This window comes from Stigmatopora argus, chromosome 7, assembly GCF_051989625.1.
Source record: "Stigmatopora argus isolate UIUO_Sarg chromosome 7, RoL_Sarg_1.0, whole genome shotgun sequence".
NCBI classification, from domain to species: domain Eukaryota; kingdom Metazoa; phylum Chordata; class Actinopteri; order Syngnathiformes; family Syngnathidae; genus Stigmatopora; species Stigmatopora argus.
Window position 1 is genome coordinate 14,688,372 of NC_135393.1, and position 8,474 is coordinate 14,696,845.

Here is an 8,474-nt window from a genome sequence, read left to right on the forward strand (position 1 = left end):
GCGCCGCCATCTTGGATCACTTACCTCCTTCCAACCAAAACGTTTGAAGAATTGAGCCAATTCAGAGTGTCTGTCGTAAGATGGCCGCCAGTCACTAACACCAACGACAGGGCCTCAAGACTCCTAGTTTACACGTACCCGTGAAGCACGCTGAAAGAGAGCAAACACGGGTGGAATGGGCTCGGCTTGCGATTGGACGACGGCACGGGCCGGCGGGCGTGGCCGACTCACCGCAGTTGTCTCTGTCCCAGTCGTCCATCAGTCCGTGCCGCCCGTCCACGCCCAAAAGTCCGCGGGGAGGGGGGGGTTTGGTGTTTATACCTTTTGGAAATTTCCAATAATTTAAGGATTTTTTTTTGCAAAGTGTGCTGAATTTTGCACTCACCTTGATCCCTCTGTCTGTCCCTGCCGTCCGTCCCTGCCGTCCGTCCCTGCCGTCCGTCCATACCCAAAAGTCCGCAGAGGAGAAAAAAAGTTCAAGTCTTTGAACATTTTCCAATATTTTTTTTTTGGCAAAGTGTGTTGAATTTTGCACTCACCTTGATCCCTCCGTCTGTCCCTGCCGTCCGTCCCTGCCGTCCGTCCCTGCCCTCCGTCCCTGCCCTCCGTCCCTGCCCTCCGTCCCTGCCCTCCGTCCCTGCCCTCCGTCCCTGCCGTCCGTCCCTGCCGTCCGTCCCTGCCGTCCGTCCCTGCCGTCCGTCCCTGCCGTCCGTCCCTGCCGTCCGTCCCTGCCGTCCGTCCCTGCCGTCCGTCCCTGCCGTCCGTCCCTGCCGTCCGTCCCTGCCGTCCGTCCCTGCCGTCCGTCCCTGCCGTCCGTCCCTGCCGTCCGTCCCTGCCGTCCGTCCCTGCCGTCCGTCCCTGCCGTCCGTCCCTGCCATCCGTCCCTGCCGTCCGTCCCTGCCGTCCGTCCCTGCCGTCCGTCCCTGCCGTCCGTCCCTGCCGTCCGTCCCTGCCGTCCGTCCCTGCCGTCCGTCCCTGCCGTCCGTCCCTGCCGTCCGTCCCTGCCGTCCGTCCCTGCCATCCGTCCCTGCCGTCAGTCCCTGCCGTCCGTCCCTGCCGTCCGTCCCTGCCGTCCGTCCCTGCCGTCCGTCCTTGCCGTCCATCTTTGCCGTCCGTTCATGCCCAAAAGTCCACGGGGGAAAAAAAGGTTCAAGTCTTTGAAATTTTTCCAATAAATTAATTACATTTTTTTAGCAAGGTGTGCTGAATTTTGCACTCACCTTGATCCCTCTGTCCGTCCGTGCCGTCCGTCCCTGCCGTCCGTCCCTGCAGTCCGTCCCTGCCGTCCGTCCCCAAAACTCAGCAGGGGAGAAAAGTGTCCAAAACTCCACTAGGGAGAAAAGTGTCCAAAGGCCTGAGGGAAGAAAAGTGTCCAAAACTCCACTAGGGAGAAAAGCGTCCAAACCTCCACTAGGGAGAAAAGTGTCCAAAACTCCGCTGGGGAGAAAAGTGTCCATAAATCCACGGGTAAAAAAAGTGTCCATAAATCCACGGGTAAAAAAAGTGTCCAAAACTCCACTGGGGAGAAAAGTGTCCAAAAAGTGTCCAAAACTCCACTGGGGAGAAAAGTGTCCAAAAAGTGTCCAAAACTCCGCTGGGGAGAAAAGTGTCCAAAAAGTGTCCAAAACTCCACTAGGGAGAAAAGTGTCCAAAAAGTGTCCAAAACTCCACTGGGGAGAAAAGTGTCCAAAAAGTGTCCAAAACTCCACTGGGGAGAAAAGTGTCAAAAAAGTGTCCAAAACTCCACTGGGGAGAAAAGTGTCCAAAAAGTGTCCAAAACTCCACTGGGGAGAAAAGTGTCCAAAAAGTGTCCAAAACTCCACTGGGGAGAAAAGTGTCCACAAATCAAAACTCAAAAGACCAAAATACTTACCTGCACCGGTAAAAAAGTGTCCAAAAGTCCACCGGTAAAAAAGTGTCCATAAATCCACGGGTAAAAAAGTGTCCAAAAGTTCCACGGGTAAAAAAGTGTCCAAACGTCCACGGGTAAAAAAAGTGTCCAAAACTCCACTGGGGAGAAAAGTGTCCAAAAAGTGTCCAAAACTCCACTGGGGAGAAAAGTGTCCAAAAAGTGTCCAAAACTCCACTGGGGAGAAAAGTGTCCAAAAAGTGTCCAAAACTCCACTGGGGAGAAAAGTGTCCAAAAAGTGTCCAAAACTCCACTGGGGAGAAAAGTGTCCAAAAAGTGTCCAAAACTCCACTGGGGAGAAAAGTGTCCAAAACTCCACTGGGGAGAAAAGTGTCCAAAAAGTGTCCAAAACTCCACTGGGGAGAAAAGTGTCCAAAAAGTGTCCAAAACTCCACTGGGGAGAAAAGTGTCCAAAACTCCACTAGGGAGAAAAGTGTCCACAAATCAAACTCAAAGACCAAAATACTTACCTGCACCGGTAAAAAAGTGTCCATAAATCCACGGGTAAAAAAGTGTCCATAAATCCACGGGTAAAAAAGTGTCCATAAATCCACGGGTAAAAAAGTGTCCATAAATCCACGGGTAAAAAAGTGTCCAAAACTCCACGGGTAAAAAAGTGTCCAAAACTCCACGGGTAAAAAAGTGTCCAAAACTCCACGGGTAAAAAAGTGTCCAAAACTCCACTGGGGAGAAAAAGTATCCAAAACTCCACTGGGGAGAAAAAGTGTCCAAAACTCCACTGGGGAGAAAAAGTGTCCAAAACTCCACTGGGGAGAAAAAGTGTCCAAAACTCCACTGGGGAGAAAAAGTGTCCAAAACTCCACTGGGGAGAAAAAAAGTGTCCAAAACTCCACTGGGGAGAAAAAAAGTGTCCAAAACTCCACTGGGGAGAAAAAAAGTGTCCAAAACTCCACTGGGGAGAAAAAAAGTGTCCAAAACTCCACTGGGGAGAAAAAGTGTCCAAAACTCCACTGGGGAGAAAAAGTGTCCAAAAAGTGTCCAAAACTCCACTGGGGAGAAAAGTGTCCAAAAAGTGTCCAAAACTCCACTGGGGAGAAAAGTGTCCAAAAAGTGTCCAAAACTCCACTGGGGAGAAAAGTGTCCACAAATCAAAACTCAAAGACCAAAATACTTACCTGCACCGGTAAAAAAAGTGTCCAAAAGTCCACCGGTAAAAAAGTGTCCATAAATCCACGGGTAAAAAAGTGTCCATAAATCCACGGGTAAAAAAGTGTCCAAAACTCCACTGGGGAGAAAAAGTGTCCAAAACTCCACTGGGGAGAAAAAGTGTCCAAAACTCCACTGGGGAGAAAAAGTGTCCAAAGCTCCACTGGGGAGAAAAGTGTCCAAAAAGTGTCCAAAACTCCACTGGGGAGAAAAGTGTCCAAAAAGTGTCCAAAACTCCACTGGGGAGAAAAGTGTCCAAAAAGTGTCCAAAACTCCATTAGGGAGAAAAGTGTCCACAAATCAAAACTCAAAAGACCAAAATACTTACCTGCACCGGTAAAAAAGTGTCCAAAAGTCCACCGGTAAAAAAGTGTCCATAAATCCACGGGTAAAAAAGTGTCCAAAAGTTCCACGGGTAAAAAAAGTGTCCAAAAGTTCCACGGGTAAAAAAGTGTCCAAAAGTTCCACGGGTAAAAAAGTGTCCAAAACTCCACTGGGGAGAAAAGTGTCCAAAAAGTGTCCAAAACTCCACTGGGGAGAAAAAGTGTCCAAAACTCCACTGGGGAGAAAAAGTGTCCAAAACTCCACTGGGGAGAAAAAGTGTCCAAAACTCCACTGGGGAGAAAAAGTGTCCAAAACTCCACTGGGGAGAAAAAGTGTCCAAAACTCCACTGGGGAGAAAAAGTGTCCAAAACTCCACTGGGGAGAAAAAGTGTCCAAAACTCCACTGGGGAGAAAAAGTGTCCAAAACTCCACTGGGGAGAAAAAGTGTCCAAAACTCCACTGGGGAGAAAAAGTGTCCAAAACTCCACTGGGGAGAAAAAGTGTCCAAAACTCCACTGGGGAGAAAAAGTGTCCAAAACTCCACTGGGGAGAAAAAGTGTCCAAAACTCCACTGGGGAGAAAAAGTGTCCAAAACTCCACTGGGGAGAAAAAGTGTCCAAAACTCCACTGGGGAGAAAAAGTGTCCAAAACTCCACTGGGGAGAAAAAGTGTCCAAAACTCCACTGGGGAGAAAAAGTGTCCAAAACTCCACTGGGGAGAAAAAGTGTCCAAAACTCCACTGGGGAGAAAAAGTGTCCAAAACTCCACTGGGGAGAAAAGTGTCCAAAAAGTGTCCAAAACTCCACTGGGGAGAAAAGTGTCCAAAAAGTGTCCAAAACTCCATTAGGGAGAAAAGTGTCCACAAATCAAAACTCAAAAGACCAAAATACTTACCTGCACCGGTAAAAAAGTGTCCAAAAGTCCACCGGTAAAAAAAGTGTCCATAAATCCACGGGTAAAAAAGTGTTCAAAAGTTCCACGGGTAAAAAAGTGTCCAAACGTCCACGGGTAAAAAAGTGTCCAAAAAGTGTCCAAAACTCCGCTGGGGAGAAAAGTGTCCAAAAAGTGTCCAAAACTCCACTGGGGAGAAAAGTGTCCAAAAAGTGTCCAAAACTCCACTGGGGAGAAAAAGTGTCCAAAAAGTGTCCAAAACTCCACTGGGGAGAAAAAGTGTCCAAAAAGTGTCCAAAACTCCACTGGGGAGAAAAAGTGTCCAAAAAGTGTCCAAAACTCCACTGGGGAGAAAAAGTGTCCAAAAAGTGTCCAAAACTCCACTGGGGAGAAAAAGTGTCCAAAAAGTGTCCAAAACTCCACTGGGGAGAAAAAGTGTCCAAAAAGTGTCCAAAACTCCACTGGGGAGAAAAAGTGTCCAAAAAGTGTCCAAAACTCCACTGGGGAGAAAAAGTGTCCAAAAAGTGTCCAAAACTCCACTGGGGAGAAAAAGTGTCCAAAACTCCACTGGGGAGAAAAAGTGTCCAAAAAGTGTCCAAAACTCCACTGGGGAGAAAAAGTGTCCAAAACTCCACTGGGGAGAAAAAGTGTCCAAAACTCCACTGGGGAGAAAAAGTGTCCAAAACTCCACTGTGGAGAAAAAGTGTCCAAAACTCCACTGGGGAGAAAAAGTGTCCAAAACTCCACTGGAGTCCCTGCCGTCCGTCCGTCCCTGCCGTCCGTCCGTCCCTGCCGTCCGTCCGTCCCTGCCGTCCGTCCGTCCATGCCGTCCGTCCGTCCATGCCGTCCGTCCGTCCATGCCGTCCGTCCGTCCATGCCGTCCGTCCGTCCATGCCGTCCGTCCGTCCATGCCGTCCGTCCCGCCATGCCGTCCGTCCGTCCATGCCGTCCGTCCGTCCATGCCGTCCGTCCGTCCATGCCGTCCGTCCGTCCATGCCGTCCGTCCGTCCATGCCGTCCGTCCGTCCATGCCGTCCGTCCGTCCATGCCGTCCGTCCGTCCATGCCGGCCGTCCGTCCATGCCGTCCAGGTTGAACTTCACTTTAGTGTCCCGGACGTACTGAGCCAGGCCGGCGTGGTGCAGTCAGACCAGGTGGCCCCAGGCCTTTTAGAACTCAAGCCGCTGTCCAGGAAGATGTCCGTCAACTTAAAAAAGCCACACAGGGACAGAGTTTAGTCTGCTTTCTAAACAAACATTTATAGCCTTAATTCCATCGTGTACATACACTACAACAAGTGCATGCCATACAATGTGTGTCAATCAATCACATTTGCATTTAACATCATTAACCAAAACTTTGAGCCCATTCGCACCGACAAATAAGTGTATTTTTACAAACAAAATCATAGGAGTATGAACATTAGCTTAACTAACGCTCATTTAGCATCCACAATAAAGTACAGTTAGAAGCACTACGTGGACTCCCTGCTAGCGTAGCGATTAGCCACTCGCGGCTAGCGCTAGCCTCGTGCTAATCGCTCATTAGCATGATATTTCCACACAAAAAAAGACAGTTGGAATCCCGTAACAATAACCACCGCGTTCGGAACACCGATTGGTTCGTATGAATACTTGAACAATACATAATTTAGCAAAATAACATTAGAATTTAACATGGAAGTTTAGCCTTAACCCACGCTTGCTTACTGGAGCTCAACATGGCGATCAAACTCTTACCTCGAAATAAACACCCACTTGTTCATTATAGCAAGTAAGCCACTCGCAAGACATTAAAATAAATTCATAATTCAAAATAATACTATACGTACTTATTTTTCTTGACTGACCGGCAATTGCTCTGAGGTAGAGTGCGCCTAGCCCGAGCACCTGAATTCAGTTAAACTTAATGAGTGTCCCCGGTGTTGCTGTCTCCGTGCCCTGTGATTGGCTGGCAACCCATAGCTGGCTGTGATAGGTCCAGCGCCCCCGCAACCCAACGAGGAAGTGAGGTACAGTGCGCCTAGCCCAGACCTTGGGCAAATGACGGCCCGCGGGCCATATACGGCCCGTTAGGCCTCTTAATCCGGCCCGCCGACATTGTCCAAATTATTATATATATATATATATATATATATATATATATATATATATATATATATATATATATATATATATATATATATATATATATATATATATATATATGCGGTCAAAATACACCATAAATCCCAGATGAGTGATGAGTATGTTCATACTTTAGTCCTTTTTTTCTGTTTATGTTTCATATGTACTGTTAACGGATGCAGTTTTTATATGTATCGTATCTTGTGCTGACCCGGCCCGCCTGTCAGCCAGTGCTACAAATAATAAATAAATAAGTTGCTCTGAAAATGAATAGTTATTTCATAAGAAAAACATTTTTTTTGTTAAATTGGTCAAGCAAATTCATAAAATCATGCACAAGTCTGACAATGGAATATTAAACAGTACAAAGCTATTTTATTGTACAATTAATTTATTGGCAAAAAAACAGTCAGACCACCAAAATAACTTAAAAAATGAAAATGGAGCAACAGTTATTTTTGCTTTCTCTCAGCAAGCACCAAAACCTTTTTAACAAGAGAAAAAAAAGTGGTCAAAGTTTTCATTTGAATACTTAATAACAAATAAGAAAAAAATGCGCCGAGGCTCGTTTTACGAGCCTGTGACAGAAAAATGTTGGGGTGATGTTGCCCCATGTGGGCCGGGTGGGGCGAACCCGTTTGCATCTGCGGGGAGATGCGGTGCGGGGAGGGCTGAGGCTGCGACGCCGACGAGGGGGGCTGCGTGCGGGGGGACGGGCTGGAGCGGGGGGGTTGCAACTGCGGCGACCTCACCTGCTTGCCCAGCGAAGTGGGCAGGCCGCCCTGGCCTTGCAGGTGGTGGTGCGGGGACTGGGCCATGGGCTGTTGGGGGCTCATGGGACTGCTGTGGTGGGCCGGGGAACTCCCGCTCAAGTGCTGCTGCTGTTGTTGTTGCTGCTGCTGTTGGAGAATCCGCTGATGGATGTTCTGGTGTAGCATCGCCTGGGTCCTCTGGGGCAACGGAGGTCCGCCTTGCTGTTGTTGCTGCTGCAGGTCCGGCTGGAGCGTGGGGGCCCCAGGTGCTTCTGGTAGCCCAACCCCCGTCGCTTCAAGTTTGTCAGTCAGCTCGGTCGCTGCCGGAAAGCTTGAGCCAAATGCTCCCTCCCTCCCTCCTTCCCCGTCCACGTTGGCCCAACCCCCCGTTGATTCAAGTTTGTCAGCTATGTCTTTGCTGATGTTTTAGAAAAGACAAAGCAGCCAGTTCAAGACCCTTTTTTTGGACCTATTTCAAACATGGGCCATCAAAGCGCAAACTTTGGACCATTTTGACCCATTTAAGAGCGCCTTTCGTGAATGATATTTCACCCATTTTGTTATATGCAGCTGTGTATGATGACAATAAAGGCTTTTGATTTGATATAAAGGCATCACATCCCATAAGACTAGGCTTTCATTGAAGACTATTCCACAAAATGTAGCTTTTCATAAAGAGCAAGCCTTTCTGCAATACTAGTGTGACACATGTGCAATCAGTGGATTGGCGTCAGCTGCTCGTCGCAGCCCAACCCCCGCTGGTTCAAAGTTTGTCAGCTCGGTCGCTGCTGGATGGCTCGAACGGAAAGCTGCTCTCTCCCCACCCACAGCGGCCCAACCCCCGTCAATTCCACTTTTTCACCCATGTAGTATGTGCCTTTGTCACCTTTGCAAAGCTAAACTGTCAAGAGCCATTTTTGTGCATTGATTTATTGATTATTTTTTATGTGTCGCAGCTCTAGCTGCAGTAGAGGTTTTATAGCCATAAAATAGTTTTTGAGGGTTGGATTGATACTTTGAAGGCGCTACGAAAAAATGCACCGACCGCCACTGGATGACAATAAAGGCTTTTGATTTGATATAAAGGCGTAACATCCAATAAGACTAGGCTTTCATTTCAAGCTATATTCCACAAAATGTAGGTTTTCATAAAGAGCAAAGCTTTCCGCAATACTAATGTCCTACAAGTGCAATCAGTGGATTGGCATCAGGTGCTTCTGGTAGCCCAACCCCCGTCGCTTCAAGTTTGTCAGTCAGCTCAGAAAAGCTACTCCCTCCCCTCCCACAGCGACCCAACCCCCGTCGAT